Genomic DNA, 11,174 nt, shown 5'->3' with positions numbered 1-11,174 from the left:
CGATAAAATACTTAAGCGCAGAGACATCACACTGACAACAAAGGTCTGCATAGTTAAAGCAATGGTGTTCCCTGTAGTGACATATGGCTGTGAGAGCTGGACCATAAGGAAGGCTGAGAGAAGGAAGATCGATGCTTTGGAACTGTGGTGTTGGAGGAAAATCCTGAGAGTGCCTTGGACTGCAAGGAGATCAAACCAGTCCACCCTCCAGGAAATAAAGCCAGACTGCTCACTTGAGGGAACGATATTAAAGGCAAAACTGAAATACTTTGGCCACATAACGAGAAGACAGGACACCCTGGAGAAGATGCTGATGCTAGGGAGAGTGGAGGGCAAAAGGAAGAGGGGCCGACCAAGGGCAAGATGGATGGATGATATTCTAGAGGTGATGGACTCATCCCTGGGGGAGCTGGGGGTGTTGACTGACAGGAAGCTCTGGCGTGGGCTGGTCCATGAAGTCACGAAGAGTGAGAAGCGACTAAACGAATAAACAACAAAAGCCCAGAGACCCTCCTTGGGAGGGAGATGGGTGGTGATAACGTTTAATAAATAAAATAAATAAATAAAAACGACTATGATTTTAGTTGTGTGAACAGGTTTTGCATGACTCTAGTTAAGCTCACCAAAGGGGTTCAAGCAAACGAAAGAATAAGAATCCCAGTAATTTATGCAGATGCCTTCATTCATCATGGAAGCTGATTATTACAATTAATACAGGAGACATTTGCTAGACCACTAAATTCTGGTCTTAGTTCATCTGTCAGGTTAGAACTGTGCATGACACTAATAATACTTCAGAAGGGACAATGCCTTAGCAAGTGATAGAGGTGCCGTATTCTAACGGAGTATGCTGGACCTCTGTTGATAAGCTTGAATCAGTAAGCATCTCCCTTTTTCTTTAAGGAGAGGCCAGTCCAATCCAGAATAGATTCAACACTACCTTCTGTTCAGATGAACCTCTATCCTGTGAGAATTGAGAATCAAATTGCACATTATGTTAAATTCATAGCATGTGGCTGACATGCTTTTTTTTGTATGCTTCTCTAAAGCAAGCTTTCAAGACTGCAATATGTAGGCCAACCACTGTGCTCAGTGAGGAAGCTTAACATGTTCCCCCAGCTACTTTTTTCCCCTGAAATTTGTTCCTCCCCTGAGGCAAGAGTTAAAAGAAAAAGAATCCTATAATACAGTATGTATGTTCATTAAAAAATCCCAAACATTTGGAAAGGTGGGGGCAGTAGAAGGTTTACATCTTCTATTCCCAACATGCAATGGCTCCAATTCAGTTCAGGGACTATATGGCTAATTTACAATAAAATTGCAGTCAGATGTGTGTTACTGTATATAATTGGCATGACAGGTGGTTTGATCCTAAATTTCACTTCATACAGTTCACTAGCAATCCCAAATTCTCTTCTGTAATTTCCATTGTTTCACATGAACGGAACAAAGGGAGATATAGATCTAGGTATATCCTAAGAATATTGAACTTCAGAAATCTAGTTCATCTCGTATAGATCTGCTTTCTTCAACCTTATTATCTCCATAATTATTTGCTTCATTGTTTTACAGATGTAATAGAAGTTGTTTACCACTGTATACTGGATAAGCAGAAACTGTCAGCTTTGCTGCATCAACTCTTGGTAAAATTGTCTGAATGGTGTAACTGTGACATACAAATGCCTTGCTGTAAATGAAATGGAGAAGGGGGAGAGAAGATGGAACCATTTTTTGTCTGTCATCTATCAAAATTTATAAGCCCTGCAAAGGACTCTTTTTACTCTTTACTGCTTTTTTACAGCCTGGGAATGACAAACTTTTTTTTAGTGCTTCAAATTTATAAATCATACTCTTAATTTCAACAGAATAAGAATTTGTCTGACACTGTTTCATAGACTGTAAAAAGTGCATTTGACGAAGATATTTGCCAACACATATCAGATGAAAAAATATATTTAAATTTTTCTTCCCTTAGCAATCTTTAAAAAAAAAAAAAACCATTATAACAACCATTGAAGGAGGGAGGGACTATCACTAGGAGCTTCTTCTAATTTTTGTCTCCTCTCCCCAAGGCAGGTTACTCATGCTTTCTGTTAATTTCGGTGAGATTTCTTCAATTTTTGGCAGAATATCAGATAGGAAGACATCTCTAATTCTCATACTTCAAAGCCATTGGCACAGTTGCTATTGATTGGCATTAAGTAGAATCTTACCGTAACTGGTTTAAGAAGTACAGTCAAAACTTTGAGTGTAGTTATTTCAATGATTTGAAAGTATAATAAAATGCTTTCTGTAATAGTATGTAAAACCTTAGATAAAATCAGTAGAGAGGTAGAAAATGGGCATTCTCTCTGAGTGGCAGAAGTGATTTGAATACAAACATGCAGCATTTATTTTCACCCTTTTTAAAAACATATGTGCCTTATTACATATAGAAGATTGCATACCTTCACTCTTAATAAAATATAGATCAATCACTGGGATCAGTTGGCTGTATTCTTGATAAACAGATTATCTGGACCTGTTTCAGTCATGTTTCAGGTCAGGGTATAATGCAGAAAAAAATTGGTCATACTTGTTGGTGACCTATGGCAGAGTTGAGATGGGGATGGTGTGTCCATTCTAGTGCTCCTTGATTTCTAAGCAGATTTTGATACTGTCAAGCAGAGTATTCTTCTGGACTGGCTGTGGGGATTGGGAGTGCGGGCACCATACTGCAGTGGTTCTTCTCCTTTCTCTGTGGTTGTTTCCAGTTAATATTGTGTGGGGAGCCTATGGCTCCTCATATGTGGGGTGCCATAGGTCTTGATGCTCTCACCCTTTTTGTATAACATCTACATGAAACTGCTGGGTGATGTTATCTGTCAGTTCAGGGTCAGGAATCATCACTGTTCTGATGATACCTAATACCTATCTTGATTCCAGGCCATCCAAGTGATGCTTTTGAGGTTCTGTCCCTGGAGTCAGGTCTGGATGGCGAGAAACAGACTCAAGCTTAGTCCTAACAAGAACAAATGTGGATATTTGAACCCCAACTCTGGAGACTTTCCTTCTTTAGTTTTGGATGGGGCAGTAGTTATCCATTAGACACTGGTGCACAATCTGCATGATCTGGAGGTTGCCTTGGGCTCAGAGCTCCTGCTTAAAGAGCAGGTGGCAGCTGCCTTTCCACAGATCCATCTGGTGCTTCAGGTATGCCTATTCCTGGATCAGGGGGCCCTTTAGACAGTCACTCACACCCTAGTCACCTCACAAATGGACTATTGCAGCATGGGCTTCCCTTGAAGACCACTCAAAAGCTACAGCTGATCCACAATGTGGCACCACAGGCAGTGGTGGACATGCCACAATGTGGCCATATGGCATCATTGCTCCATGAACTGTATTGGTTGCCAGTTGTCTTCTAGGTGCAATTCAAGATGCTAGTTATCACCTATAAAGCTGTTCATGGCATACAGCCTAGCTGTCAAGGGATCACCTATCTCCAGTTGTTTCTCTCTTCTGGTGTGATTGGGTAGAGTGGGTGTACTTCTTGTCTCTTTGATTAAACAATGTCCTCTATCAGGACCTAGGAAATATGCCTTCTCTGTCATACGGCCTGCCCTCTGGAATAGCATCTCTCCAGAGGTCCTTATGGCTCCTATCCTAATGACATTCAGAAAGTCATTGAAAATATGGCTGTTCTTCCAGGCCTTGGGGCAGGGTGGTAACTGAGCCCCTATAGCAGCCTTTCTCAACCTTTTGACCCTGGAGGAACCCTTGAAATATTTTTCAGGCCTCGGGGAACTCCTGCACATTCAGGCTCAAATATAGGCCAGAAGTTACAAAATTATTGTATTCGTTTCATGCATACACCTGTATATATGTACTAACAGTGTTCTTGAACTAAAAATAAAGAATGAAACTTGCTTCTTTAATGTGAAGTTGCCTGAATTTGAAATAGTTTTTTAAATAAATCGTGATCCCCCAGGAAACCCCTAGTGACCTCTCGTGGAACCCTAGGGTTCCACGGAATTCTGGTTGAGAAACTCTGCCCTACAGGATATTTTATTTGGTATAGACAGTTTGCCTTCTGGATGCGTATGATCTGCTAACCAACTTGCAGAAAGATTGGAAAAGCTTTTGTTAAAGCTGGAGCACTTTACTTCTGTACAGGCTAACCCCAGGAGTGCATTGTCTACTTTACAAAGGAAGGAATCCCACTCAACTGAAGCAGTAGCTGTTTTGATCTTTTGAGCTTCTAAGACTCAGTTTTTGCCATTAGTATTAAAATAGCACAGTAAGTTTTGTGTAGTGGAAAATATTTTTAAATAAATATTTTCTTTCCTTCAGCTTAATAGATAGTTTTCCTTATCTAGATAAGGTTTTTTTAAATGCGGATTCCAGCAGCTCATCATTTTTCCAGCTGTTTGAGGTAAAAGGGTTTCACCCAGTGTGAAATTCTTTTCCTTTAAAAGACTGGAGAAATAATGAAATGCTGGAATCCTGCACTTATTTTTATTTTGTAAGAAGCTCTCAGCTAGCTAGGGAAAGCTAGGCAGTTGAAAGAAAGAAAATAGTAATTAAAAAAAAAACCAGGTTTCCACTAGGTTTTGAATAGCAGCCTCTTAAATGCCAGCCATAACTCTTGACCACTGTGCTATTTTAGCACTAATGCCAGAGGAAAGTTCTAAATTTTACTGAAGTCCAAAAGGGTTGGTAAGAAAGGAATTTTATTTTACAGTTGGTTGTTGAATATGCCTGCCTGTATGTGCATTTTGATACTTTAACTTTGCAATATAAATGTAACATTATCTTGGGTGGCTGGGTGGGTGTATACATACATGTATTACAAACATCTAAAATATATATCTCTCCAGGAAGGCCCAACCACAGGAAGTAAAACTGTCCATTGTTTTCTTGGAGCAAAAAAGTGTGTGAGCACAGCATCAGGGGAATTGTCCAATTGGCGAATGTGGTAGCCTGCATTCCAAATTTAACCTTGCAAGCTGTTGCCAAAGTATTTCAGTCCAGATGTATTTTTTAAAGCCAGGTTAGACTTAAGCTGCCTTAAGCATCTTACATGGTAAGTGTGGATATGCTTTTGGTATCTAACACTCAATAGATAGGTCACTTGTCACTTCACTGACTCATATGTTGCTTTGCTCTGGCACTCCATCCACAGAACTAACCTGCCCAGCTTAAGTCAATAAAAGCAAGGATTTGGCCAAGTCCATTTTCAAGACACAAGACAACCTTACAATTAAATCATCTTAAACATTAGGGAACATCAGTATAATACAATTTTTATCACAAGTATGGGATAAAATGGTTTTCTTCATGCTCAGAATAAAACTTGAACCATGGCTGTTTCATTTTGAAAAAGAGATACTCAGAATGACTGTCCAAAGCTTGAGAATGAACTTCCTTTAACCTCCTACAGTAGTTTCTAGTATGGAATGTTGTCTACTTCTCAACAGCTGGAAATTTTAGCTATTCCTTTGTGTCATTTCTACTCTTCCAGGATTACTTCTAGAGAAATTTGATAGAAATTTGTAATACTATGCATCATGGAATTTATGGCTTTGGTAAGAAATTCAGATAAGTTCTAGGAAAACCTATTGATACTTTTGGATCTCCAATATTTTACAGATCTAAAGTCTTGGGAAAAAACAACATAATAAAACTGTTAATTGTCATTATAATTTACAATACATGCTAGTTAAATGTATATATGTGTACGTGTATAGAAAGAGAGAGTGTGTTTTGTTTCGAAATGTTGATACTAGTAAGTACTTACAAGGTACTTACATAATTGTGCTACACATGAGATAAAGTTATTTACCATTCTGTGTTCTTAGAAAATGTTCCTGTCCTATTTGTTATAGATCAGTGTTCTTTATTCATAGTAACAGTATGCAACCAGAAAAAAAAGGAAAAAATAATTTACAATACTATCAGATTGATATTGGGAAACAAATATTAATTGTCAGAAGCTTAAGAAAAGTAAATTAAAATACAAATTACATATTTTTCCCAAAATGGCATAGGCTTAGCAGATCAGCTAACAATGCTTTCAATTACTCATTCATTTTTATGCCGGTTAGAGGAGAACATGTAAATCGCTTCTCACATGGGTAAAAATAAGAGATGCACATCTAGCCCTGACACTTTGAGGGGGGCAAAGGCTGCTAAACAATTAAAGATTAATGATTGCCTCCCAGCTAAAGCTCCACCTGAACATCTGAAGCCTCTTAATGCCACAGCTGCTGCAAACAGATATGTAACTTCAATTAATCAATCAGAAGACAAAGTTAATGCAAGAAAGGTGTTCCAGGAGAGCAGGGATCAACAAGAACATATTACCACCAGTAAGCAAAATAATTCATTGGAAGATAGTTTTGGCTTCTACAGTATATCTCACATGATATAGCAGCTAATAATGCAAACAGTGGGTTGCTAGTTAAACGTATTGTAGATATGATGGCTAACTATTTTCTCCTAACTGCACAGACACAATAACTCTGTTTGATAAACTTGCATCTACTTCTAAAATAGACAGTCTAAGAAATGTAATTAATGCCTACACTGGAGCACCATTAAAAAGGCAGCCATGCCAGCCTCCTTATCAGACTGCCAGATCTAGTAGTCTGCTTCCTGATAAGTACCTTGAAAAGAGAGCCACTTGAATATCAAAGCAAACAATTCACATTCTGACAATAATGTAAAAGCAGGAAGATGGGTCTCTAAGGGTTTTGTTGAATAGTTTCTAGGGTGGCTTCTTCACTGCCAACTTCAGATGGTTGACCTGGTTCAGACTACTTGGCTCTCAGACAGCAACGACCATGTAATAATACATCTCTTTTTCAATACTAAGTTCAATTCCATCAATGCTTTTAAGGAGCGTGCCTTTCTTGCATCATTCAGTATCTTCCCAGGTTGGGTATTTACAGAATTAAATAGGAAATTTATTTCAACTAATGCTATAATATAGCACATTCTCTGCCATTGAGTGCATGCCCAGGCTGAATGCTAAGTTTCTCTTATCTTTGACTATGACTGTAGAGAGAGCAGGTAATCATTCTATCAGCTCTAATGAAGAAAAAAAAAGCCCGATTCTTATGAACACAAACTAATAAACTCCTTCTACACAAAAATGAAAGACAGGCAGTTGAAGTTACAATCTAGAATCGGAGGCCTTGCATAGACTATTAAATTAATTTTTGTGATGGCCGAGTCCCTTGCAAATTTTCTATGTCTCAGGTAACTCTAAACCCACTTACATATAACTTTCTCTTAAAACTTATAGAAAATTGGTTACCCCAGTTTGGCTTAAAAATGCAAGCTGAGCTTAACATAAATATCTCTAAATAATTGATAGATCTCAGCGCTATCAATTACTGCACATATTATCTGTTGAGGTATGAAAGGCAGTTGTGCTCTAGTTCCCCTATAGTTTAATATTTATGTGAGCTCAGTGGAGGCTGCTCTAATCAAAAAGGAATTCCACCCACCTAAACTTAGTAACAGGCATTTGGCAGTGTTACTATATGCTGATGATGCAGCAATTCTTTCACTTACTCAGATGGGCCTTTAGCAGAATATTATAAAGACAAAGGGCTTACAAGCAATCAATCCAAAACCCAAATTATCGTCTTCTCAGGAAGGCCTAGTCACCGTAACTATCAATGGCAAATTTGAAATAATAAAATTGAACAAGTTCCAGTTTTTAAATAGCGTGGCATAATTTTTCAAATTTCCTAAACTAGAGGGAACAAATTGGATCCATCACTGTCAAAACTACCAATAGTGCCAAAGCAGTTCTTCAAACACTGCTCAGGTGTGTGCCTAGAGCAATCTAAAACCCTTAAACTTTGCTCAATCTAAGTTGTTACAAGCATTCTTCTGGGTCCCATGTTGGGTCACAAATACCTTCATCTGCATGGTAACAGGGACAAATCCATTTTGGGGTGAGAGCCCATGTATGCTGACTCTTAATGGCTTAAACCTTTGTTCTCTACTATCATTATTGAGTTGCTAAGTTTTTGTGATTTCCATAAAAAACATAAAATGTTTTAATTTGGCGGTGGGAGCATTTTTCTCTTTTAAAGTCACAATTTCCTAAGTTTCATAAGATTGTTTCTTGCTTCTGTTTTACTGGTTCATTATGTCTGTGTTTTATATTGCCATAATTATATTTAATAAAAATTAAAATTAAAAATTACACATGTCTCAAGTAAATATTTAATACATTATTCCATATATTTAATAAATTTATCATGTTAAGATCATTTTTTAAAAATTCATGTTTTGGACCCAGGACATTTCTTTTCAAAAGTCTTTTTTAGTCTTTTGCTTTGTGCATTTTCCACTATTTTTGTCTCTGCTTCCCTTGCTATCATGATATAGACTGAAGAAAATGAAGCATTGTTATTCTTAGAAAGATTGTTGTCCTATCTTGGAGCGAAGAACCATGCTGAGATGGTAGCTTGTGTCTCTAGTGTTTATTGTTCTACCCTACTAAACAGAAAATCCTGCTAAACTAAAAGGCTGTGGGAAAATCCTCATGGATAAAACCCAGAAATCAAGGTGGGTCTGCTCTGAGTTTCTTCGAAGGGAGATTCAAAGCTTCTAAACTATGCATGTGTTTTCCCCCCTGGATAGGGGCCCCTCCTGCTCACCATCAGTACTCATGACATCACCCTCTCCTCCAGATTTACATTCCATTTCAGCCCCCTTCCTTCCAGAATTCCCTCCTCCCTCCAAAGTCTCATGAGAGTCCATCTCCTCTTCCAAGTTCTCATGGGAACTGGGCAATGGTGGGAGATCTTCAAAGGAAAACTCTTCCAAGGATGAGACACTGCTGCTCTCCATGTCTGATAATGCTTCTGGCCCAGGTGGCTGCTTCTGGAAAATAGCTAGATGATTAGAGAATTCCTCCCCATTCCCCTTTGGGAAATCCAAGCCCAAGGTGGAGGGCTGAGGCTCCCCCTCCTTCTCGCGCTCTGGCCTCTGGGCCTCTCACAGGGGCAGAGGTTGCCAACTTACAAACTCCTCTCCTTGGGATTCTTCTGCTTGCTTGGCCGAGTGAGGAATCTCTGGGAGAGCGCGAGGCTTGGGTTTGTTTGGGAAAAGCTGATGAAATTGTTGAACCAGCACGGGATTGTGTACATCTCTGGCATTTTCCCATGTTCGTTGTTCCTCAGGGTACCCTTTCCAGTATATTAGATATTGGATGCCTCTTCCCCTCCTCCTGGAGTCCAACATTTCCTCTACTTCGTATTCCTGCTCCCCTTCCACAATTACTGGAGGGGGGGCAGCTGCGATTGCAATGCATTTGGGGGGGTCTTTAGCTAGCAAGGATTTGTGAAACACAGGATGGACTTTCATGGAGACTGGCAGCTGTAAACGATAAGCCACTGGGTTTATCTGCTGCACCACTGTGAAAGGACCCACAAACTTAGAGTCCAACTTTTTGGAAGGTCTGCTAGAAGTCAAAAACTTGGTAGAGAGCCATACTTTGTCTCCTACAGCAATTACTGGCCCTTCTTGTCTGTGGGCATCTGCAGCTCTCTTGTAAGCATTTTTTACCCTGTTCAGCTGCTCCTTTAACAGCTCATGGGCAGCTTGTTTCTCCTTAAGAAAGCCTGCAGCCGCTGGGACTGTTCCCTGCTGGGAGGAAGTGGGCATAACCCCATAGAGTGCTTGGAAGGGTGACATCTTGGTAGAAGAATGCACAGAGTTGTTATAAGTAAATTCTGCCATGGGGAGCAGGACTGGCCAATTGTCTTGCCGATAAGTTGTGTAGCAACTGAGATATTGCTGCAACCCTTGGTTAATTTTCTCAGCTTCCCCATTCATGGAAGGATGCTACAATGAGGATAGGTGGATCTGGAACCCTAATGACTGGAAAAGGGCCCTCCAAAACCTGGAAGTGAACTGGGAGCCTCTGTTGCTGACCAAGTGATTAATCATGCCTCTACACCTAAAAGCATGGTCCATAAACAACTGCGCTGTTGCTTATGCAGATGGGAGGCCTTTGCAAGGAATAAAATGTGCCATTTTTGTGAAAAGGTCCACCACCACTAGTATGGAAGTAACCCCCTGGGCTGGGGGTAAATCGATAATGAAGTCCATGGAGACTGCGTCCCAAGGGTAGGGGTATGTGGGAAGGGGCTGCAAGAGTCCTGCAGGCTTCCCTGGAATAGGTTTAGCTTGTCTACAGGTATGACAAGGGCAATGCAATTTTTTATGTCTGCAGTCATTTTAGGCCACCAGTAGTCTCTCAGCACTCTATGGACTATTTTGAAAATCGTGATTTCATTGAGTGCACTGTAATCATGGACTACTCGCATGGGTGTCTCCTTTCCTTCCTTCTGTGCTGAAGGTGCCAATGGGTCAGGCTTCTTTGGAGAAAGAATGTAGGAGCAGATGCTGGGGATGTAGATGGCTGGATGAAACCCTTTTTGAGGTTATTATCCAAATATTCTTTCAGAGTAGCTAGTTCGTTGGGCGACATGGGAAATTTTTTTTTGCTGGAATTTTCACTCCTGGTTTCAGCTAAATAGTGCAATCACAGTCCCTATGGGGAGGGAGCGTTGTAGCCTCTTGTTTGCTGAAAATGTCTGCAAAATCTGCATACTTGCTGGCAGTTGCACACACACACACACGTTTCGATGACTATCTTCATTGCTGGAGAGAGGGAGACAGTTTGTAGCTTATGATGTCGGCATTCTTTCACTGGGAATGAGATTGCTCACATTGTCCAGTCCAATAATGGGTTGTGAAGCTTCAGCCAAGGTGTGTCCAGGATTATAGGTACTTGGAGTGATGCTGTGACATAAAGTTGAATCCACTCAGTATGATCTCCAGTCATTAGTTGCACCGGTTCTGTGGATCTTTGAATTGGACCGGCCTTGAGGGGTTGGCCATCAATGGTCTTGACTTCTATGGGATATGGCAATTCCATGGTCAGGATATTCAGGTTTTGTACTGTCTGTACATCTATGAAGTTAGTGGATGCGCCAGAATCAATGAGAACCTCTAGTTTAACTTGGTGCTCTGAGTTTATGTTAACTGTGACTGGTATGTAGAGAAAGGTCTGCTTGGAATCTCTGGAATGACCTCTTTTAAACTGATTGATGGTCTCCATGCTGATCTCTGGGAGGGAGACCGATGGAGTTTCCCTGGTTGGA

The sequence above is a fragment of the Candoia aspera genome, chromosome 2 (assembly GCF_035149785.1).
Source record: "Candoia aspera isolate rCanAsp1 chromosome 2, rCanAsp1.hap2, whole genome shotgun sequence".
Lineage (NCBI taxonomy): Eukaryota > Metazoa > Chordata > Lepidosauria > Squamata > Boidae > Candoia > Candoia aspera.
The sequence above is the reverse complement of the archived record's forward strand: the minus strand, read 5'-3'. Positions refer to the sequence as shown.